The 26,282-nt window shown below is 31.3% G+C and overlaps 1 protein-coding gene across 2 annotated transcripts in view; it reads right to left on the reverse strand.

The window, feature by feature from the left end:
• TrissinR (Trissin receptor) overlaps positions 1-22,515 on the reverse strand; it is a 160,523-nt gene extending 138,008 nt beyond the window's left edge. For both annotated transcript variants that reach the window (XM_070107151.1, XM_070107150.1), the window contains exon 1: positions 21,318-22,515. The gene's annotated coding sequence lies outside the window, so the exon portion shown is untranslated. The remainder of the gene's footprint in view (positions 1-21,317) is intronic.
• Between the last annotated feature and the right edge of the window lie 3,767 nt (positions 22,516-26,282).

A 26,282-nucleotide genomic window follows, 5' to 3' on the forward strand; every position in this document is an offset into this window, starting at 1 on the left:
AAACACGCTTGCATACACATAAATATTAACCATTTCATGTAAAGTTTAGCGAACGTATCGCTATTTCCTTTTTCCGCCTTTATATGACCATTTACAATTCCACCCAAATATTCGCACTTACTCGACACACAACACACGCAATAAACGACACAAACTAAGCCCTCAACCCCGAAATAAAGTAATAAACTCACAGCTCACATTTCGAAACGTGCTTAACGATGAGGCAGAAAAATGGCAAAACCAATTTATTTATGAGCGTTGAAGTTGAAGTTGTAATACGCTCGCATAAATAAGAGCATCATAAAAGGCGGCTGTATAGAAGGATTTTCGTGGTTTTGTGGAAGTGCATGTACTTGAAATGCTGCGCTTTATGAATGACACACTTAGCGTTTGTTTGTGTATTTAGTGCTTAATGAGAGCTTCGAAGTGTCAAAAATATGTGTGCGCATTAGTGTGAGTGATAGCCCAATTCTTGGTCTAACTCAAACATTTTTTTTTCACACTTCCTGGCCGCAATACAGCAATAAGCCTTAATGTGTCGTCAGTTATTTTCATGCATTATATCACTACGTGTATCTTAAGTGTGATGAACCATATGATAAAACAAGTAAGGAAAGGCTAAATTTTGGGTGTAATTGAACATTTCATACTTTTGCAACTTGCCAGGATCAAAACCAAGGAAATACCCTCAGGTGTATATGCTTTGTTATAACAACGAAAATCAATTTATTGTATGTATGTAGTATATGATAGTTTTCGGTAACTTGTGAACCAATTTCACATATTTTCGGCATTAAACTATAGTACGTATATCCAATATTATACGCTCAGTCAATTTTGATATCTTACTTATTTGCCGATACATGCGTTATAAGGTCAGCTGATAATTCAAAAATCTTTAGATTAGCTATATAGGAGTTAAAGGAATTATTGACTCGATTAAACCCCTTTTTAGCATACAGACATATTATTATCAGAAAAAGATTATTTTCGAATTTCTATAATATATCCTACAGATCGACAAAATTTTCGCTGCAGGAACTGGGGTCCACATATTCAGTATATGGGGGCGCACCTGAAAGACACTATTCATGCAAAGTTTTATCCTGATACATTCGTTGGTGCTTGATTTGCATACTCGAAAGTGAAAGAATCAGATAGAATTTAAAATTGTGTTATTTGGGAAGTAGGCGTAGTTGTAATCTGATTGCGCTCTTTTCCACAAAGGGACATAGGATCACCAGAATAGTCTTGAGTACTAAATTCAGTTAAAATTGGTCGAGTAGGTCCGCAGATATGTTATTTCGCCTAAAAGTGGGCGGTGCTATGCCTATCGTCCAATTTGTACCCCGGCTCCTAAAGAGCCCTCTTGTATCATCATAGGTGTAAAATTTATTGTCTCTGGTGTATTTATTTATTAATTTATCGCGTTTTTAGTAGCTTTAAACTGATTCGTTATATGGGGAGTGAGCGGGCTGATCATCGGATTTCATCTATTTTTGCAGTGTCGGTAGAGGGGCTTAAGGAGTTTTTTTTTAACGAATTACATATTAAACATCTTAAAGAGCGGGGCCACGCCATTTTTTTAAATTTTCACACCACAGGTGTCCATTTTTATACCCTGAACAAGGTATATTAAGTTTGCCACGAAGTTTGTAACACCCAGAAGGAAACGTCGGAGACCCTATAAAATATATCTATAAATGATCAGCATGATGAGCTGAGTTGATTTAGCCATGTGCCTCTGTCCGTCAGTATCTTGACGAAATTTGGCATGAGTTATTTTCTAAAGCAAGAATATAATCTCCGAAAAAATTGTTTAGATCGGATCGATATGTCTTATAGCTATCATATAAACTGAACGGTCGGAGTAAAGTGCCTGCATGGAAAAAAATTTTATTTTTTATTGCCGATGCACGAAATTAAATCTGAATCAAATTATTGGAAGGAACCTTTGTATCTGTGAAGGGTATTATAGCTTTTTAAGTTAACGTTTTTTCTTATTATTACGATTCATTGTACCAAATTACAGTTTGATATCTTCATTTGCGCTTGCTTTTTTTTCCAAGCAAGAAGTGTACAAAGTTTCATTATGATAATCTGTCTGATCTAGTCTGATCATTTATATATATTCGGCTATTCAAAAAAAATATTTAATTTTTTTTTCGAAATCCTCACGTAAAAACTTTTGTGGAGATGTAAAACGACGCCTGTGAAAATCAGAGCCCATTATATTATATTAATATTAAGAGGTCGCGCATCGCAGATTTCAATTTTCCATTTAAATAACACGGAAAAATTTTTCTTTAATTTTGAAATTGTGCAACTCTGAACCGGTTTAACGGATTGTTGAACCAAATTATATTCTAATAGAAATTTTGACGCTCTACAAAAAAGTGTAATGTATGTAGCGTTTAACTCACTTTCGTTCTTTCTCAAGATGTCATAAATGACTAGAATTATGAAATAAATTAAAACACAAAAATTTTATATAAAACTTATAATTTTTTACAGAGATTCATTTACACTTGTATGAACATTCCTCTGTTTCATATTGATTATTGAAAAATCTTTGTTGAAAACCAGTAATTAAAATGGTAGTGCCCAAAGTATTGCGCAGTTTTTATAGAGATGCTATCAACCTACATTACTTTTCTCAAGACTAAAACTACCTGATTTACTTTCTATCGATGTCTTTTACTGTCTAGGAAGAAAATTTTCATTATATGGTTCTCTACTTTAAAGTTCTTTTTCATTATTTTGATTAAAAACTGTAAATTCAGTAGTCTTCTGAGATTTTTAATTGCTCGGAAAAGAGGAAAAGACTCAATTAAATACAAGTATTGGTATTAAATATAGGTATAAAGCAAGTATAAATATATATACTAGATATCTTCAGCATTATACAATAAGTATGAAATAATTATAGTTTAAGTTTTGTATTATAATTTACACATTGCAGTATTAGTTAGGACTTAAAAGTCAAAATATTTTGACGATCGCCACAAAATTGCAAAAACACAATCAATATATGTTAATGTAGGTATATATATATATTATATGCGACTTTATTTTAGCAATGTAGATAAATATTATAGAACATTGAAGTTTATAAAATGAAATATTATAAATTAAAGAGGATTTTTAATAACCCTAAAAACTGACCGGAACCTTAAATGAAAAATAAAAAAAAATAAACACAAGAAGGAGAAGAAAAACAAGCAGAGCTTCCGCAGACATCATAAAAATCACAATTACCCCGAAAACAAAACAAATTGAACAGATAGTGTGAAATAAAAATATAGAAAATGTAATGAAAGCAAACAAAGTGCAAATGAAAACCGAAAATTATGTGCCGAAGCATGAGCGGCAAAGGAGCTACACAATACAAGCAAAGCACATAAATTCCAAATGAAAACAAGAGCCAAGTGAATGGCAAGTTAATAGGAAATTGGACACACACAAACACACACGTCTCATGCGTAGTTGTATTAAAGCTGTTCATTGCAGCGGTGTCGTCGAAGTCATGTGTGCATAATTTGTACGCCTAAAAGTGTGCTACAAGGCTAAAGTGAAAATTATTCATGTAAACAACACACACACAAACAAACAAAACCTTGAGCGCCACATAAAGGCAGCAAATCAGCAAATTTAGTACCTCCTCGCCATACCGGTCACCGCTTGTCAACTCGACGCAATGGCAGGCATTAAACTTGCCCCTTTGAAACTGGTATGCCTCGTCCTATCAACAACACTTCACACTTTATGTGGTCCACTCTATTTAACTGGCTTTTGTTTTGCCCAAATGAAGCCGAAATACTGTGTGGCTGCTATGAGGTGACTGCAGTGTCTCCGTGTTACGTGTCTATGTTACGCTTTTCACGTAATCAAAGGCGTTAATAGCGCATGCTCAAGAGTTAGCCATAAGCTGCTTTCGCTGTGGCCGATGATAGGTTCGGCTTATGATGAATAGTTGTTTGAGGATTAGAGACACTTACACACACGCATATACATATATGTATAGTATAATGGCTTAGTGAGTTGCCGTGTTTTATCTTACCAAATTTAGTAACGGTATATTGACACTGTTAGGATTTCTCTAATTGAATAAGACTAAATTGAACTGCTTAAGATGGCGTAGGTAAAAAGGAAGTATCATTCTGGTTGAATGTGGACTGGAGTAACTAAGAGATTAGCTGGAATGAAATTATCTATTATCTAAATATAATTATGCTTTATTAGGGGGATTGCGAGCGACTGCACAAACAGTTTCTTATGAAGTTAGAATGGCATTGGTTTTATAATTTTTTATTTTTTTTAATTGGTAGTTATAATATTTTAGAATCTTTTTATTATCAAAAAAATCATGAAATTTTAAACACCCAGAAGAGATGCTTAAAACCCTATAAAATATATACATACATATATAAATGGGCAGCATGATGAGTTGAGTCGATTTAGCCATTGAATAAATTGCCTGAAATTAACTTATATCATTTAAAATAGGAGAATTTTTTTCTATACTTTATTTTAAAATGTATACGCTGTCTACTTTGTTAAAAGTTCATATTGTTTACGTAAATAAAAAATAATGGTAATAGTTGAACTAGATAATTTGAAATTATAGACATTTCTGAGAGTTGAAAGACCAATTTAATATAAATAGATAGATGAATATATTGTATGTATATTGTCCTTCTGTATGACGGTCCGTCTGTCAGTTTTGGAGAAATCAATCCCAAATTTTGCACACATCATTTTCTCTCCATGAAGCTGTTCATTTGATGGCACCGCCGAAAACGGACCTCTACAGTATATATAGCTGTTATACAAACAGAACGATCAAATAGATGTCCTTAACGAGAACGGGACAATTTCTTAAGAAATTATTATTTATTTAATTTTTTTTCATGGAACCACCCCCACCAAAGTTATACGCAGTTAAAGTTATGCATCAAATGTACAGAGCATACGGACAAGTGTCATATAAATTTTGTGTTGCTCATACAACATGGTGTACAGTATGCTCAGTATTCTTAAATAAACGCCTAGTACACTTCATGTATACTTTTAAGTGCGTATAACTTCTAAAGAAATAGTTTTATGCAACAAATCATTTAGACCTTTTTTTAAAGAGCGCTAAATTTTGAATTAGAATATCGCTTTTTCAGAATTTTTGATTTACTTACTCAATGTATAATACTAAAAAATTCCATGTTATATACATAAATCCGATTTAGTTTCATTTGAGGAAAATAAAGAGCTTGTTAACGTTAGAAAAAGCACCGTTCGTAAAAAAAATAACTTGGGAAATAACAGACCCCATACACACATATAAACATAAACACATATAAACCATTAAACTTTTGGTTCGTTTATTTGACATTTTCGTAGAGAGCATTTGGTCAGTATATTAAAAGTACGCCAACTGCTCACACTACAACTTTAGCGACTAACTGTACAGCCATTAAAGTGAGAGTTAAGCACTCACATACAAAGATATATACGCCACATGACAATGGCGACAATAAACCAGTGGAGATAGAGTGGACTTGGTTGCAAGAATTAATTGAATTTCGCAAATTGAAAAGGTACTTCATCTGCAGTTGCCGCCACAGTGTGAACAGCTGTTGTCAGTCTGCAAAATAATAATAACAACAAACAATTTTAAAGGAACTACGTAACAAAGCAACAAAAACAACAACAAAGAATGGTTGAAGATAACACAAAAACGAGAAAAATATATTTTTTAAATAAAACTGCAAAAGCTTACCAAATAGTCAACAGCTTGTGCATCGACAGCGTAGTGTAAAAACAATATCAATACAATTGTTGCGTATACTATTAAAATAACAGAAACAACAGCATTGAAAGTGGTAACAGTATTTTTAATGCTCTGGCAACAGTGTTCGACGAGTGTGCAACAGCATCGATAACAACGGCTTCACTTTAAAGCTAACGGCAATAGCTATTAAATGCGTAGAGGGATTTGCTATGAGGCTAAGCAAAAATAATTAATGTGCAATTTAATGTGTTAATAGGTTTAAGAAGGCATTGGTGTATGTTAGGAAATTGAGTGGGCGCTTAAAGTTAAGGTATGAAAGTTGTTTAAAAAGCTTAATTGAATATTTTTTATATATAATAATAATGCTTCAGCTCAACTAGGTTAGGTGAGGTTAGGTTAGAGGGTCGATCCCAAGAAAGATCACACTTGGACAGCTTAAACGCCGGTCCGTTGTGGTACCCAAAACTCCTATGAGCCGGATCAATAGACCCTTACATGCCGACAAAGCTCAACTAACGCTTAGAAGAAATAATTATCGTTTCATACTCTTAAGCTTAGGTCAGGTATTTAGTTGAGCGCGCAACGGTGTGCTAACTTAAAAAAAAAACATTAAAAAAAATAATGAAATTTCATCAAAAGACTTCATAACTTGGTCAATGTACAAGTAATAAATTTAAAAAAATTGACAAAGCACCGCCCAGCTTCAAAAGAAATCCTATACCTCAGAAACCGCTCGACAAATGTCAACCAAATTTGAGCCATAACATTTTCTCTAGATCTTTATGTCACAGTGTGAAAATGGGAAAAAATAATAAAACTTAAAATTGCATCTGATTATTTCACTTTATAGTATAAAAATTAAATACTAATGAAGTTATCGAAATAAAACTTTGTACAGATAGTGCCCTTAGGATATGACATTTCACGTCTCAAAATGGTCGAAATCGGAATATAAATAATTGAGCCCCCAGATACCGAATATGTAGACCTGAGTGCCTCTGAGTGTATTTTTACTGAATATATCGGTTAATCTGTCTATGTGCCAAAAATTAATAAAATCTGGTTAATATTAACCGAAGTCCCCATATACCTAAATAAACCCTTACCTTCGTGTTTCATATAAAGTTTTGTCAACACATGAAGATATTTTTCTGGCTTTAATCCATGCAAATTTCGAGAGTATCAAATGTTCTGTTACTCCTAAAACTGGGCCTTGATTACTTGTTAAATATAGTTTCTTAATAATCTATGTAATTATGGCTAAGAGTCAACCCTTTATTTTTTGTGTTCATAGCCTAATATTTTAATAGTTTTCCCTTAATTCTTCAAGCCTACTATGTTGACTAATAGAAGTTAATCTTCTTCTCTGTAGCCATCAACTTTAAAAAACGACATATAATATACACAGCCATGGATTCTTATATTGATATAGACCTCTTTTATTACTCTACGGGTCATCGCATTGGGTGTAGTAGGCGTGCTGAGACCTAATTGTGACAAGAACTTCTAACAAAAATCGACCGGTTGTACACAGCTAGACCAATCACTGACTTGTAAAGAGTATATATTGTACGATAATCTGTTAATTTTCTCCCTCTCTCACATGATGTCTACATATTTTCTTGAGTGTATGTTGTATCGATCTGCACTTTGCACACATCCTTTTCTGCCCTAAAAGCCGCTCATTTGTCGAAGCCATAAATATTAGACCATCGAAAACTTTATTTGAAGGGATATCTCCACGAAATTTGGCATGAATTTTTGTCCAAATCAAAGCTTTAATCTCAGAATATGTTGTACAGATCGGCCAACTATAACATATAACGGCCACACAAACTGCCTCATCAAAATCAAGTTCTTTTGAACTTATATTCATTTATTTTCTTATTATTGGGAATATATATATATAAGATATACAATCAGCATTCATTCAACATATACTATATGTTCTACTATTCATTACTTCACATCATACTTTTCTTCATTAGTACTTGCCACAAATGTACATATAACTCTTGCATGAAAAGCGCGAATAAATATTTCTCATTGTCAATAATTCGAAATCGACTGCTTCATAACCCGCAGCTAATTTGCAATTACACTTGAAAGCGAAGCAATAAACATGCAGACCTTGTGCTTGACCCCTAGGTTACGTGGATTCAGCACAATTTGTATGCGGTAAAGTGGTTACAGCAAATCAGCAAAATGTCAATAAATCTAAATATGTTATGAATTGGACAAGGGCGTAAACATGTACAGCGTTTAAACTTATACAGCGAACGTAGAAACGTACAACGTTTGAAAGACATTGACTGACACCTGAACAATTTAATCCAGTTCGTAACTAAGCTACCAGCTGACAGCAAATTGAATTGAAAGTATGAAAATTAATGTTGTATTACACTTGGTCATAACAAAAAGAAGAGACAGAAATAATAATAGTCATTAGTGGGTCAATAAGTATATTGATTGAAGTTTGCTTGAACTTTGAGGAAATTTATTTTAAAAAATCAGTGGTGAAATTAGTATAATTCTAAGCACATAGTGGAGCGAAGAGTAAAGGAAATAATAATAGTTATTAGAGAATCAATACATTCAACAAAGTTTACTTAAACTTTGATGAGAAATTGACTTTTTAAAAATATGAGTGGTGAATTTGGTATATAGTGGAATGAAAAGTTATGCAATGATATAAAATTTGATTTTTAGAAAATTCTAGCTTTCCAACAACTTTCTTTTGCCTATATTTTTACGATTTAAATCACAAGATAATATAAGAGTCTATTAAAGATAAAACGCTTCAGATTGTTCAATAATTTTTTTCAGTTATACTTGGCTATACTATATGACTTGACTATATGTGCCTTTTATTTTGAGAATCTAAATTTTACCCCACGTATTTAAAAGTTTTTTTTGAAGAAAACAGTAATATTAGAATAGCATACAATATTAACCCTGAAAATATCCTTTGACTCTAAGAGAACAGTAAAAGGAGTTTTCTAATCGTTCAAAATCATTAATTAAAGACAGAAAATAAGTTGAGATTTTTAGGGAGTTATATCCATTTGTGAAATTCACAAAATTTTTTTATTTCTTGTCTATGTGTAAATACACATTTTTGAATATTCTTCCTAAATTTGAAGTTGATCCAGTTTCTCCACGCATTCGAATTGACGCTAAAACGCAGTTTTCAAAGTCGATGAATAAAATTTCGGCTGAATCGATCGGCCTGATACTTCTTAGATACCTACATCATTCATCGACTATTACATTAAATTAGGTACGTTAATTGTTCACTATTTTTATTTATTTATTCAATGAAATAAATTTTCAAAAAAAAAATCATGAGGTATCCTCCATCGTATCTCTCGAATGGCTTGACCGAATGACTTAAAATTTGTGTGTGAATGAACTATTATCAATAAAAAAACTCCCAGAATTTAGGTTTTTTATAGCAAACAAAAAAACAACTTTTTTTCAAATGGCTAACCAAAGGCACAATTTTTGGTATATTCATTTGATAATAGTCCAATAGTCCATTCCGTGCAGAAGAGATTACATGCAGTTAAAATTTTCAAAAAATCGATTTTTTTATATTTTTTTATTTTTTCTTAATGTACATATTGTATATTGAAAAATACATACAGAAAATTTCATATCGTTCCGGTGAATATTTTCTAAGTTACACGCAAATTTGAAAAGACCTAATGCGCATAAATATTTTTATTTTTATAAACAATGTAAGGCCGAAATTTTGGTGAAAAATCGATTTTTTTTGGAGAAAACGCTATTTTGTCAAAAACTTTTATTTAATTTAATTACTAGATTTAACATTAATTTAACGATATCTGTTTGGTTTTTTAACTGCAGATGTTCCAGTTCAGTTTCAGTGGTCACCGCAAAACGTCTTTTTTGAGAGGAGCTCCCGGAGATCAGTTGTAGCTCTTTTCCCAATAAATATTTTTGCTAGTACTAAATCTAAAAATATAGTTAAAAAATTTTGGATCAATAAATTTAAAAGTTTTCTCAGAAAAGCTTCTGTAAAATTCACGTTTTTCGGTCTTCTAACTGTATATAACTCCATAAAGCTTTTTCTTGTTTCAGATAAGCCAATCAGCCGAAATCGTGGAGGAAATGTGAGTAAAATATTTCGAGGCTGGGGTGTTCAGAACACTCTAACTCATGTTCTACACAATATTTTTAGCTTAAAATTTATATTTTTACTATCGAAACATATGCTAATAAATTATAATAAACTTAGAGCTCTATCTCTTTACTGGTTGTCGTAAAAAATCCTAAAAAATCACTAAAAAACAGGCCGTCACATGGTATGACCCCCTTAAAATTAAAGCGGCCGAGTCACGACACTAACTTGAATTTTGAAAAATCTTTTTATGTAGCTATTATGTAAGCTATCGAGATATATGAGAATATATTTTGACATTTTCAAATTTCTAGACTAGAATATCCACTTAACCTAACTGATATTTAAAAATAGAATCTAGAGTTTGGTTATTAGTAATGAAACTTCGAAAAAATGTCTGCAGAAAATAAAGAGAAATGTTTCGTCGCAAAATGCATGCCTTCCATATCTTTAAAGAAAAATTTAAAATTAGTCTTATACAATAATGAGCTTTATTGATTCATTTCCACCACTTTATTAAGCACAAGACACACAATTTTTCTGTAGCTTAAATATTTACGCGATATCTGCAAACATAGTTAATATCATTTTATATTTCCGTCTCGAAAAAACAGTAAATAGTAAAAAAAAATTGCTCAAAATTTTTAATTAAAAACTGCACGCAACACGCAACCTTGACTATTTACAAACCAAGGAGCAGACAGCACAACGAAGCAAGACGGTATAAAGTCGCTGAGAACATATATTTGTATGTATGAATGTCTATATGTATGTACATACGTTTTATGTATGTATGTATGTTTGTTTTTATATATACAATACATGTACCTATCTTAGAATGTGGGTATAAAGAAAAAGTCTTATGACAGCAAAGTCAAGATGCTACCAGCACAGTGGCGGTCGCGCTCCCCAAGTGTTATTTGCCACAACAATCAAAAGAGCAACAATATGAAAAGCATGACAACAGCAAAAGAATAAGAGCTACAACAACAAATACAATGACTCAAAGCGTGAAATATTAAATAACAATGAACTCTCTTGTTGTCAAAGAAGCAAAAAGTTAGAACGCGACCGAAGCAAGGAAAGATGACAAAAGACATTTGGAAAATGCAAGAATGAACAAACTGAAGGATAACAGGCAGGAGAATAAGAAGAGGAAGTATAACAACAAAATAATGCAACATCATATAAATCAGCGGCAAGCGTTGGCTTCAGCTTCAGTCAAGCATGTGATGGTGGTGACAGCGAGGAATTCTTAAAGGCAGAGCAGGGCAAGCAAAGCAAAGCTAAAAAATCATAAAAAAACAGCATGTAAACTTCAATGCATGAGTGCGGCGGGAAGGTGAGGGAGTCATGCGTGCAGCGGCAACGATCTGTATGTGGCCAGCAATGTTTACGGGTTCAAGACGTTGCATGCGAATGTGTAAACAAATAATTTGCGGATTTTTTGCTTCGCCTTCACATTCAAGGATTGGCTTTACGTGGCAAGCATGCGGGCGTTACAGTTCAAAAAGGAATGTTAAAAGTTGCAGAAATACTGCAGGCGCCTGTATGTAGTTGCACGACGGGTGTGCCACACTTGCATTTGCTACTGTTTTCTACTTTTTTTATTATTTGTTTTTATTTTAGCTTTATAAACATACATATGATTTTCTATTGTGGGGACTGTCTGCGCATATTGTTGCCATCTCTTAATGATGACAAATATGTACACTCAGCAGTTATGTGGCATGGTTGCAAGTACGTGTACTTAATTCTGTATAAATTATATGTTTGAGTGTTGCCTTGCATGTGATGTGGTCAGCATGAAAAATGTGTTTCGAATTGTGAGCTTGTCGCTTGTAAGTCCTTAAAAAGAGTGATGGTAGTTAATTAATTATGAACAATGCGACAAAATTCACATGAAAAATGTGGTAATAAAGAAGAGATGAAGGATGTAGCAAAATTGCAAAACTATGCTAAAGAGTTTTTCGTAGATTTCTTTTAAAGACCACGATTACTTCTAACAATATTCAAGAAATTTCTTACTAATAAAACTAATTATTATTTATATGATTATAATTTTTTTTATGACTATGGTTTTTTTTTGTAATTTGTTCAATATAACTTTTAGCATAAAAAAACCACGTAACTTAGGAAATAATTTCAGCAAGAATTTTTGCCTAAAAAAACATTTGAAATAATAAAATAGTGAATAACATTTGAAAATTAAAAAAAAAAACTATAAAAAAAATTTAAATAAAAAAATCTATAAATTTTAAAAAAATTTATATTTCCAATACAGAGTATCTTACGATGTACGTATTTAGATGACCACAAAGAGTATTGAATAACAAGAAATTTAGACATTTTTCTTAATGTGTAGGAAATTTTGCTGAATATAGCAATAATAATGAAAATATTTAGTATTTATTTTCATTGCCGCAAATAATTAAATTCTTAACTGCTTACCACTTGTCGTGATGTCAGCATGCATTTTGTCATTTTGCCTAAAAGATTAATTCAGATATCTAAAAATGGTATTGGAAAACTGAAAATGCAGTTATTTTTCACTAAATGTAGGAAGTTTGCTTAAATATTATAAAAATATTTAATTAATTTTCAAAAGTTTTTACCAATTATTATTACAGCACCCTAAATGTAGGCAATATGTTGTTATTATTATAAAAAATATTTAGCTCGGACACACACCTTATGAATTGAATGTAGAACGATCATTTCATTAAAATGTAGGGTGAATATGGTATCAGAAATCATTTTTGGAAATTTGAATAATTTTCAATTTCAAAAATTAAACTAAAATATATAGTCATATGTATTAATTTTTTTAAAATTTAAAGGGTACATTTATTCATGTTTTAAGAATGTACAGCTAAATTTTAGAAGAATTAAGCAGAAACAATAGTCTGTACAATTAACTATGGTTGAAAAAATAGCATAAGTAGACATAATGTCGGCGTTTTTAAACAAAAGTTAAGTATTGGCCTAAAGTCGCTTTTTGAACAAATTAAACATTGTATGGAGAGCAAAGTATACCATATACAGAACATGCCAAAAAACTTAATGGTGATCGAATCATTTGTCTCCGAGGGATCACTTAAGGAAATTCGAAAAATGCTTTTGCGAAAAAAGCGCGATTAAAGATAACTTTTTAGAGCTGATAAAATGGAGCGGCTACACTATAGACAGCTGTAACTCAAAAACTATTCGAGATATCGATTTGAAATTGTAGTGCGTTATTTTTAGAGATTTTTTGTTTTAATTTGTATCCATTATTTTTTTGTCATTGTTCGAATGATCCAATTTAAAATATGCACCTTTTTGTTATGACATTTAATTTTCAGTGCAAAGAAGTAATAATAGCATTCACTTTAATTTCATTGCTAGAGCTTTATATTACTGACTGACTCAACTTTAAAATAAGTAAAGCACTAATTTCTGTTTATCACACTTCTATAACAAATTTTAGCCACTGAAGAGGCTAAAATGGCAATGCAACTGTCATTTTCTTGCAAGCACAACTGTACACAATTCACGTCTACATAAGCTTAATGACTTTGTTTTGTATACGACAATAATTTATTAATGTTTCTACAATATTTTACAATATTTTATTTTCGTTTATTGCCACTTATTTAAATGCTGACCAATCAATAGTGGACACTGTAGGGCGTAAGTGCAGAAATCGAGGTAGCACATATACTAGTGATATTACAGAACCACATATATGCCCAGGCATACCTATGCATACTCATACTGACAGTCATTGATAATTTTTTATTTTCATTTACTATTTGCTTTTATTATTTCCATGGCATTGCGCATTTTTGCATCGCCTATCTATGAGCGCTCTTACTTGCATTGTCATATTTTCGCTTAAATTTATTTCGACGCCGGTTTGCTTTATGTGTTTTAGCGGTCTCTAGTCTCATGCACCTAGAGAGCGCTACCCGCAATCGCTGCATTTTAGCATTTAGCGCAACAAAAACATTTTTCAATTTTCTTTTGCATGAAAATTCATATTTTTTGTGGCTTTATGATTTCACAGTTTATATAACTAATTTATTTATAGACTCTGCAGTAAAATTCAATATTTTCGCTTCAATGTCGAATTTATTGAATTTCGTTTATGGTCGCCACACGCTTTATAAATCGCTATGTGCATGTTTGTTTGTGTGTAACTATGCACTAGTGTGTGTGTATGTGTTTGCAGCGCTTTTGCGCTCGTTTTATTGTTTCTACGTGTTCGCGTGGCGTAGCAATCTAACTTTCCGCTGGTTAGCCATGCCGTATGAGTAACATTTATTGAATTTATTTGGTGTGTGCACAGTTATAATGAATTCTCTTGCGCTCAAAAGCGTATAACAAACGTTTATTGCCAATTTACTCCTCAAAATCGCAGCATTTTCAATATTTAGTTTATTTCGCTTATTTAGTTTTTCGCTGTGAGTGTATATGCGTTTAATATGTTATTTATTGAGGGCAAAAAATTCAATAAATTTGGGGTTTTTGTCACTGATTAATTTATGATTGGCCTAAAGAGCTACATATGAGAATAATAATATCACGCAAATTTTGTGTAAAAAATATTTTACAAATACATTTTTTTTCTTGTGAAAGTGAAACTTAAAAAATACTTGAAAAATAAAGAAATTTTAGTAAAAAAAATATTTTTAAAATGTGAAGAACGACATAAGTATTGTAATATATGATCAAAATAACGGTAGATGCGAATATAAAATCGTAAAATTGAATGTCTTATATTTTTCGAAATTCCAAACTTTATAGTGCGTGAGCTAATATGGTACCATCTATAACAGATTATTCTACCGGAGAGAGTATTGTTTCATATAATTATAACGTAAGCAGGGTCTTCTAAGTATGCCACGAAGTTTGTGACACCTAAAAGGAAACATCGGAGATCCTATAAAATACATATAAAAATGATCAGCATGACGCGCAGAGTCAATTTAGTCATGTCCGTCTGTCTGTATACAATGCGAAATAGTCACCCAGCTTTTGAGATATCGATATGAAATTTTGCATACATCAATTTTTCTCAAAGAATATTTATTTTATTTTTCGGAACCGCCGCTGTAGAACTACTGTAGCGTGTAGTTGTCATACAATGTATATAATAACTGTTCATTGAACTGTATACTCCCCTAAACATGGTCAAAAGACAATTGAAATGCAAATATTCGTGCATAAAAATAAGACAAAAGTGTAATAATAACAGAACAAAAAAACATAATTTATTAGCAACAAATGCTTTTCTGCTGATTGGTAACAGTTAGGGAGCGTTATAGCTGCCCACTCTACGCTTTTTCAATGCATATTAAGAGCGCACACAATTGTTTTGCGTGACTAGAATATTTTTTTCTCCTCTTTTATTGCATTCGCTCACAACACAAGGATAAGTTATGAGCTTTGTAAATATATAAAAAAACACAAATAGTGTTGTACAACCATTTTTAGATACAAGTGGCATCATATTGCGTGTTTTACATAATTCATGAGCGCCAATTGACATCGGGTTAAAGTTTAATAACTGCGTGTGGCAACATGTGTTTATATAGAGAGCGTATTAAAGAGACAAACACACAAACGATATTTATTTGTTTTTATAAATTATTATCATTTACTATTTCTTTGTCTAGCTATTCGTTCATTAATATAATTATTATGTAGTTTTGCCTTTTGAAATGACAGCTTTATATGCGATGCCGTTAAATAGTTTAGTTTGAATTGAAGGATTTTCTTTGAGAGATCGGTAGTGTTGAAAGAGTGAGTGAGAAACGTACCGTGAGCAACTTACAACAATTTTTAAAGCATTATTTTGTGAAATGTTGTTGTATTATAAATTGTAAAAATTATATTTAACGACTTTAGGTTGGAATTTCAGTTCGAATTACTTCTGAACGAGTCGACTTAGCATATCATATTGCACCTTTTTGGTATATCGTTAAGTTCCCTATCATAATAAATTTTAATTTTCACTATACTTCGTCCAATACATTTTTCATACAAGCACTTGATTCCGATGGTTTCGTTTAAAAGGCAGTTATATGCTACAGTGGTCCGTTATAGGCGATTATAGGGTCTCCGACGTCTTTTTTTGGATGTTACAAACATTGCGACAAACATATTATATACTGTTTAGAGTATAACAATAAAATTTGGCCTGGAATATTTGCTAAGGTATTATAAGGTATAAAGCGATGTAATTTCATTTGGTAGGAGACCAATATTTTCTAGGTTACTATCATACATAATAACATAAAGTTAGTCGTAAGAGCAAGTGGGTAAAAATATAAGACTATCTGCTCAATTATTCCCCAGTCAGCATCGTATGCACAATAGTTTCATCTATAAGCAAATTCATATTTATAGTCGTATTCATGAACCTGATGAGAATTACAGCTGAAAAGAAAAACAAATGAAATGTATGCAAATACTGCTAAATATTGAAAGAGATAAGCTCCTGGCACAAGCGTAAATAGTTTTAATATTGTTATAGATGCTATAAATATAAAGTCATTATATTATAGTATAAGGTCGCAGGGCACCTTATTAAACTAAATAAGTTACAGAAGGGAAACCAATTAAGTACATTATCTTTTAATGTTCGGCTGATCAAATCGAATTTTTTTTCTGCTTTAGGCTTCTGAAAACAGTGTTCAATTGGTAGTAAAGCGAAAATATTTTACGCTGTTAATTTTACGAGGTCATTCAGGCTTAGCAAGAGAAACTTTAAAGGCATTTTTTTCGAAATATATCATCTGATCACATATTACCCGGACAGACCCATTTATTCTTTTTTCTTAGAATAATACAACCTTCTGGTGAGTCGGCCTCGACACGAAAAAATCTAAACGCATTTTGTTTTCGAAATATACCATCTGGTCAAATTAATCTCTTTACCTAGATCGATAGATAGCACAGGATCTCAATATCTCTTATGGAACGACTCAACACTTTTTCGTTAATGCTTGGTACAGGCTTTTATTGGCTCAGGGGCCTATTTTGAAGGTGATTCTAAAGTTTTTTCTGCCAGTCCGGGGTATTTTTGATCACATGGTACATGCACATGTTTAATAATGTCTGAAATAGATATGGTTCAATTGCATTTGTTTTACCTCCAGAACAAATGGTCAAAGTTAAGTAATTTTTGATGGTCCTACGATCCTAAATAAAGAGATAGTTTTCTAAAAATAGCTACAATCTATCCATACTATTGTCTATTACAAATATTTGGACTCATTTTAATAATAAATTAACCACATTCATACCCAACAATTGCAAGCTTGAATTGCTCATTTCACTTTATTCAGCGCTTCGTAAATAAATTTTAATATAATCCAAGAAGCAAAAATCAGCAGCCTTTTACTGTCACAAAAACAGATGCCTCAATTTATATTCATTCAAACAAGCCTAAAATAGAAAAAGAATTTAATTTATTCACAACTCAGCAGTGTCCTGCATTTTGCACAGCACTGATTGATTTTTTTTTTGTTTTGCCTTTGCCAAACACGCTTCTGGGGATGTACGTACCTATGTCTTATTGGCGAAATTTTCAATTTCATGAGCATTGCTTTGTTATTTCAATCGCACCGGTATTGCAGAGTCATGAAGATCGCAAATTGATAGCTCGAAGCCAACTTTATTTTCAATGAAACCTGCACACTTGACATTTGTTGTTAATATTGCTGCACAAAGGGGCAAACTTTCAAGTTTTCAAGTTGCAGTATACTTTTAGGGGCAAGCGTACTTTTTTAGGCGAAAGGAGTGATTTTTAAAAGTGAAGTGTTTATTTTTAAACACACAAATTACAATTTCAATTTGAAATATGTTTGTAGCTTTTTTTAGTTACGTTTATTATTTTATTTTTGCCTACTCAGCTTTTTTGTTTTGAGTGTTTTACCTTATTTTTATTTTATTTAACAAAAAAACCATAACTTGTTTCACATATTATCGCCTATTACCGTACTCAAAAAAATCCAATGCCTACATATACGGTGATATTGGTTAAAAAACTACTTAAAGCGCCTAAAAGCACGCAACAGTTTTTACATGTATACCTTTTATCTACGCACATTACTTTTTTGCTCTCTTTGCTTCTTACTTTATTACTATTTTGTCATAAAAATAAAAGTGCTCTACCATGGCTCACACATACAAACACATGCTAACTTTTTCCTGGACCATCTGTTAAATTACATTGAGGTAAGTACTCATCAGCATTGGAAATCTTTAGCTGCGCAATTTATTATGGCTGCCACGCGGTTCATTGCGTTTCTTACAAATTCGCGTTTAACAAAAATGCTATCGAATTTCAGCAATACAATTTATGCAACAACACAAACACACATATATAATACAAGTATAAGCACACACTCATACACGTATGGACTCATGTACATTATTAACCGGAGTATAAGCAATTTTCGTGCGTTTTTTTTTCAAGTTTCCTTTTTATAAGCATCTCTTCATTTATGCAACTACTCGTAATGGGTGTCGTTATCGTACCTCGTTAAGTAATGTACCAATTTGAAATTCAAAAATTGTCCCAAACGTACATGTAATAACACTATTTTATGACATCATTTTTTTCGATATGTTGACTACCAGATCTTTTCACAGATCTTTTCACGGCCGAATACATATTATTACAGCAGCGCACATTAAGTGTGACTTGTTGTTGAGGTAAGTAAAATGAAGGTTATAAAATAAGAAAAATATTCTCAAAGAAAAATCAGCAAAATATATGCACTATACTTTTTGCTATTGACTTCGATATCCAAGTGAAAAAAACTATAATACAGAATAAAAAAATGGAAATAACAGAGTTTTATAATTCACTAAGGCTAAGCTAACAGGTGGCGCAATAAACGAAATAATACTAAAATCAACGGAATTTCACAAAAAAACAGAAATATACTCTTACGCGTATATTTCAATGACAAGCTTAGGCCAGTATAAACTTTAAAAAGATCAACATTTGACAATAAATTCTACAAGGAATTGAATTTCGTTCTTTGTAATACAAGTCTTTATTACACCTTTCAAAATAGGCTTCTAAACGAATACAAACATGCCAACGCTTTATCTAATTTCCCATACACTAACCGGTAGGATAACCGTCATCAGTAATTGTGGCTTTGTTGAATGCAGGTCCTCAGCTACGTTGCTTAAGGAATGCTTATCTCTTTTGCGACCTCTACCCGACTTAGTTTTTGTAAAAGATTCAGTTTTTTTGGTACGAGTCTAGCATTGACGCGCTTCATACCCAAAACATTAACCAAAATATGTTGAGTCGATTCATAAGGCATGTTGAGGTCCTCTGCTATCTCTCTGTTGCCAACATGACAATTTTCAAATACTATTTCTTTAACTTTTTCGATGTTATCGTCTGAGATGAATGGACAACTTGGCTGAGGCAATGACTTCCCGACCATCAGTAATGCTTTATGCCACTTAAAAATTTATATTCGCGTTAAAGTAGTCTCACTAAAATATTTATGCAACATTTTCAACGATTTCGCAACCGCGATTTTTGATGAAAAAAATCGCCAAACAAAATGTACGCATCGTAAAGAAATATGACACTAAATGACATATGGCGATCATACTTTGCAAGAACCGAAATCTAGGAAAACTCGATTTTATTTTCACGCGCAATTTAAATGGACTAGTCCGGGTCAAATTTGATCAGGATTTTTGAAAAAATTAAGACTGAACACATAGTGTCGTGGAGGGCAACTCAGTGTTGTAAGCAAAAATAGCACATTAAGGATTGTATTTGTCACTTACTTGTAGAACTATAAATCAATGGTATATTGCCTTTAAATATCATTATTTGAAGCAGTCTTCATTTGTAGCTTTCATTTTGGCAAAAAATTCCACTTCCAAGATCGCTATATTCCAAATATAACTTTTTTAAATGTCAGTAAAAAAAAATGTGTTTATTTATTAAGTGAGAGTACCATAAGGGAGCCAAGTGCATTATAAAGGGAACCGTAAAGTCTTTTTAAGAATAAGGAGCACAATTTGAAGTTCAGAAACTGTAACATCAAAAGGTTACCAGTTATAGTACCAGAAACTGTACTATAAATTGTCAAAATGTTTTATTTTGTGATATATGGTCTTATAAAATTAAATAAATCTCATACAAAGTACTTCTGATATACTTGTAAGTTAATCAATAACAGAAAATATCTCAAGCCATCTCTACTAAAGAAAGTTAAGCAAGAAAGAAAGCAAAAAAGTAAAGATGTAAATATTATATTAATTATATATTCTTGATAAATTAAAATTCATATCATTCATTTAAGAAAAATTAAGATATATGCAATTTTATTTTAAAAAATATTAAATTATATGCAATATAAAAAAGGTGGCCGGAATTAGAATTGGAATTTGCACAATAAAATTCAATTATCAAAATTTTTATTAAGTATAAGTACCAAATAGTTTCAAAACTTAAAACACCTTGTCTGGCATAATCAAGTGAAGTGTTCCCGAAAGACGCTTTCTGAGACTAGTTGAAGAAATTCACAGTAGATCTCGAAGAATAACTTCCAAATAGCTTTGAAGCATAGAGCCTTATTTCTGGCACTTAGAAATTATATATAAATAGAATCAATAGAAGCAATTTTGCGTTAGAACTAAAAAAAATGCGTTAAAAATTTCTGAACTGATGCAATGGAGAGTTTTAAAAAGATATACTATGAAACTGCTTTGAGAATCGGTGAAAAATGGAACGCATCACCAAAAAATCGAAGCCAATCAGTTTGTAAACAAATTTGTATGCATATTACCAAATTTCTATCACAAATACAGTTTATTTTCTAAAAGAAATATGTCTGTAAATATTTCAAAAAAAATGTATGCCCCGAACAATATTAATTAAGCTTGCCACGAAGGTTGTAACACCCAACAGAAAACTACAATATATATGTATATATAAATGATCATCGTAGCGAGCTAAGTCGATTGAACCATGTCCGTGCGTAATGTCTGTATATACGTGAACTCCCTCAGTTTTAAGATATCGGTCTGAACTTTTACATACGTCCGTTTCTTTTCAAACAAGCTGCGTTTGTCGAAACCGACGATATCGGACCACATATTATTCAGATCGGACTACTATCATACAAACTGATTTTTTTCTTGTTTTATCTGTAGTTTAACCTAGGGTTAAGAATCACAAATAAAAACAAAACCATTATTTCTTGCTGCCTTCATTGATTACATAATATTGGAAGTTCCCCATATTTAACGATGTGAATCATCAATCAGTGAGTGATTTTGTCAAATTACGTCCCTAATACACACTTACATATATTTAATTACATAAACACATAGAAAGTCATGCAACTCACTTACCTTCTATGTTTTCGGCAAATAAAGGCGAATCTTTAAAGCGAGACACACTAAATTTCTAAATTTGTTCGTGCCGAATGTCCTTTACTGCAACTGCTGCTGCTTCTGGTGCTTCTGCAGACGCGCCGCGTAATGCCGTAAGCTTGTTTACAAGCAGTTAACATACACAGGATCAGTGGTTTATCATGCAGTGTCTTTTTCACTTACAATTTTACTTGCTATTTTATTTGGATTACTTTTATTATTGCTATTGATGCTTATGTGCTTTGTGTGTCGGCAAAAGGGATTTGCAGTGAAGTTTACTTGGATTTGTTGCTTAAAATAAGTAAGTCAACATTCATGAGCTGATATTGAATTCGTATTAGATATTTGTTTTGAAGCACAGCAAACTTTCAATGCTCAATTTTCTGCGATATTTATTGAGGAGTATTGCAAGAGCATTTTCTGTAGACACTTTGACACTTTTAGAAATCTTTGCTTCTTTTTCCATTTATTTTATTTCCACATTTTGAACTTTGACCTTAATTCGATACTCACTTATCTCACTTTTCACTTTCACTTTTTCGCACTTTTTCTTTCACTTTTCACTTTCCACTGGTCACTATATGCCTCATATATACTTCTACACTTTTGCTCACTGCTGTCGCCAACTCTTATACCATGCTCTGCTGAACTCTTTAATGCTTCACAAACTTTAACTTTGTCCAAAAGTTTTACTTCGCCGCTTACAGTTATTCGCTGCGACAGTTTACTTTTTTTATTTTCGTAACTTTAAACGCTCAATATTCTTAATGCATTATAAAGCGCTTTTTGAGAGGGGCGTAAGCTATTAAGTATTTATTATTATTGTAACGTGCGCCTAAAAGCAGGCAATGCTGCAGTTTTAAAAGCGATTTAAAAAGCTGAAAGGGTAGCTTTTTTAATTTTTTTGTATGCCATAATTTTTTTTTTTTGTTGCACAAAAGCTTATAGCAGCTTATTATTCGAGTGGTTTTTTGTTATACATTTTTATTTTATATTTATTTATTATTCGGTTTTTTGTACACTTTGCATTTATACTGCCTGTTTTGCTACATACAAGTAGTACACGCTTTTTTACTTTCAGCTCCGTTTATTTTGAGGTGCTTATTTCCCCTTTGACTTTTGTTGTTCAACCTTCCTATTTCTGATAGTACTCTCTTGAGCGTCTTTAAGGTTTTTTTATTGTTCGTTTTCACAAAAAATATTTTCTATTTTTTTGTACGTTGAATATCGAACTCCACTTCTATAAAATATAAAATAAAAAATATTTTAAAATTAAATTTAAAACATTAAAAAAGTCAGACCTGATTTAGTTTTAGGCATTTGCATTAGAACAATATATTATATATTTGTATAAATATATAAAATGATCACCAATTGCTACAGAAAAGGACTTTTATTTACTAAATTCCATATATGTATGTATGGCAATATATTTTTTTCTGTAATAATAGATTTTTTCTTTACTCTGTGTAGAGTTTAAAAAAAACTTAATATCTTGAAATAAAATAATGTATTTAATAATAAGAATTTAAATCTTAAAATTTAATTAAATATATTTTATATCCTGAGTAATCTACTCAATACAGCTCAGAGAGTCAAAGTGAGTACAAACTGAATAACTTATTAGTGATTTCATTAACCGTTTGCGAAGTATATTCATATAAGGTAACTTTGAATGTAATAAAATAATTTTCTTTTCGCCTAAAAGCAAACAAAAATTCCAAAAAATAAATTAAATATTTTTAAATAACTTTTTTCTATTTTAATGTCCTTTTTCGCTTTTTACAATATTTTTTCTGGAGTTTTTCCAATAGGACTGTACATAAGGTAGATTTAATAGTAAGAAAAAAAAAATTTTTTCGTCTAAAAGTATGCAAAATTTTCCCAAAAAAAAATATTTTTAAATTATATTTTTGCAATTTCATGTCACTTTTCACTGTAAATATGGTACATTTGAAAAATTAAAATTTTTCGCCTCAAAGCATGCAAAATTTTCCAAAAAATATTAAATATTTGTAAATTATTTTTTCCTAATTCATGTCACTTTTCACTTTTTAAAATATTTTTGATGGGTTTGTTTTCCTATTGAACTGTATAAGGTAGATTTGCAAGAAATAAAATGATTTGTTTTTTTTAATATTTGGTTTTTCAAATCTATGTCACTTCTCACTTTTAAAATATTTTTGGGATAATATTTTCAAGTCATACCAAAATAATACTTTCAATTGCATGCTTCATAAAAAATATTTTTAATTTTACCCATTAAAAATTTGCACTGTAATGATAACCAATAATTACGGTAAACGAAGTTTTACTGTAACGGTTTGAAAAAGTTTATTTAATGCTTTTACGACTTGCAATTGAAAATCAGTCAATTGGAGAAATTGAGATGAAGCTATTATATTTTCATTAAAATTTTTTTGTACATAAGGCAGTGTGGTTTCTTCATACAGAGATTTACATACTAAATATTTAAGTTTTTCATTCAATTTTTTTTCAATGAAAGTAATTAAAATGTGATTTTTCATAAAACTTATTACACTGTACACCACTCGGCTGGGTATTTTAAGCAAATATAGTTTGGAGGCTAACTTGAAGGAACAGACTTCTTCGTAGGACTCAAACTTTCGAAAAATTTGGTTTTTGCCGTATTGTGTTAGCAAACAATTTTTTTTTTCAATGAAAATAGTTAACATTTAATTTTTCCAAGAAATTTATTTCTAATAATGTTTATTTTTTATTGCCAAGTTGAAACTTTTTTATTAAAAATTGTACATACAGTAAAAGTTTTGAAATATTTTTCTACTTGTAATACTCGTAAAAGTAAAATAATTAATATATAATTTTTGAAAGAATTATTATCAATGAAATATTTTTGTTTTTTCAATGAAAATAATTAATTTTTCCAAGATATTCACATCAAAAAACTGTTTTTTTCTTTTTTAAATTAAAATTTTTTATTGAAAACTGTATAGCTTTTTTTTAACTTTTTTTAATCTTAAAAATAAACTCACTGCTAACGGAGCACACATACACTTACAAACTTTAAATATTGTTTATTTTAAAATTCAGAGTTTCCGCTGTAAATTTGTGACACTACGCAGATGGAATTCAAAAATTACAGATAGGAAGTATTTACATCTGTATATATGGTACATAAATAAATATCTCAAAAAAAAATTTTTGTATACATTGTTTTACAAAGACCACAAAATTTGTTCTTTTTTTCAATTTTCCTTTTTTCTTGTGTTTATTATTGTTTGCAAAATTTTTCTGTTTTATTAATTTATTTTTGTTTTTTTGGTTGATATTTGGCCACTTTTGTTTACTTTTGCTTTACACCGCTACTCACTGTTTATTTATACACAAAACAGTAAATTAATTCACTCACACCTGCTTATTTTCAATTTCCAAAATGTATAATAATTCATATTTATGTGTTTACTTTTTAAATTTACCGTTAGTACAGACGGGAGTCGCGCACATACAGAATAAACTGTTTCACACAAACAAATACTTACACTCTAGCAACAAATTCAAATTCAAATTTACTTAAACGCTCTCACCTATAAACGGTAAATGCGCGCACTTTTTTTCAGCTCCGTCGTATACGTCCATTCGCTGTGAAATGATAACACCTTCTGTTGAATGTGTTGCCGAATAAGTACCCAACAAGCGTGGCTATAACATAATTGCAGTCGGCGCTTTGCAGTGCGCTGTTAACTTTTGCAGAGTTCGGGCACTGTTAAAGGCGAAAGTGTCGCGCTGCACCGGCTACATACCTACCTGCCGAACAGCGCTAGCGTTATTGTTACATATTTCACTCATTATAACTGATAATAGCATTTCATCTCTGTACGCACTGTCACCGACAAACCGAACCCACAGCGCCCACCGCGCCCACCGCTGCGGCTGCCGATAATCACGACGACACCGTTCCACTTGTCGCTGCACAATGTTGAGGCAGGTTTTGGCGCCACTGCCATCACGTGTTCGGTGCTCTTTTCAACGCACTTTTTTCTTATGATTTATCGCATTTTGTTGTTCACATTTGTTTTTGTAATTGCTTCACTGCTGAACTTGAACTAGAAAGTGGCGTTGTGCTGCTTTCATTCACCACTTTTGTTGTTTTTGTACATACAATTTGGTGGTTTGTCGGCTGTGCGTTTTGTTTTTGTCGGCGCTCTTGGTTGCCGGTTAGGTGAGTATGCTCTCATTACATTTGTGTTGTGCATTTTTTTTTTCAATTTATTTTACACAATTTTGCACTCGATTTGCTTTGTATGTGTGTTTGGTTGCGTTGTTGTTTACATTGCTCATGGAGTTACCAGATTTTTGAAACCCTATAAAATTACAAAAATATGGTGTTTTATTGTAGGCGTAGGATATGTTTCCAGAGCAGAAAATATATTAAAAAAATTTAACAAAAAAAAAACATAATTTAAAAAAAAAAAATTAATAATAAAATTGACAAAAAATAAATTAATTTAAAAAATATTAATAATAAAATTGATCGTTTAAGTTTGATAAATAGCTTACGCTATGAAGTCCATTGATAATTATCATAATTAATACTTAATTATAATAACTGGTTTTATATGACTGAAGAGATTTTTATTACGCCACTCTTCAAAAACCTGGCTTCCTCTACCTTATTTACAAAGAAGTGCTGCGGAAAAATGAGTACATAAAAGTTTTTCTTTAAAAATTATTTCCTTGAAGAATTGTACCAGATGGCCAGCGAATTTACAGAGTGCCCAATTTTTACCTTGATTTAAATAGATACTTTAAGGAACTGCTTAGATTAAATAAGGCGATTATACATTATACCTAGAATATATCATTTATTTATGTAACCAAGAAGATACCTGCATATATGCTAAAAAACATTTTGTCGAAACGGCATCGGTATTAAATATGCAAAAAGAATCGTAAAACCTCAAA

This window comes from Bactrocera oleae, chromosome 3 (genome assembly GCF_042242935.1).
Source record: "Bactrocera oleae isolate idBacOlea1 chromosome 3, idBacOlea1, whole genome shotgun sequence".
Taxonomy (NCBI): domain Eukaryota; kingdom Metazoa; phylum Arthropoda; class Insecta; order Diptera; family Tephritidae; genus Bactrocera; species Bactrocera oleae.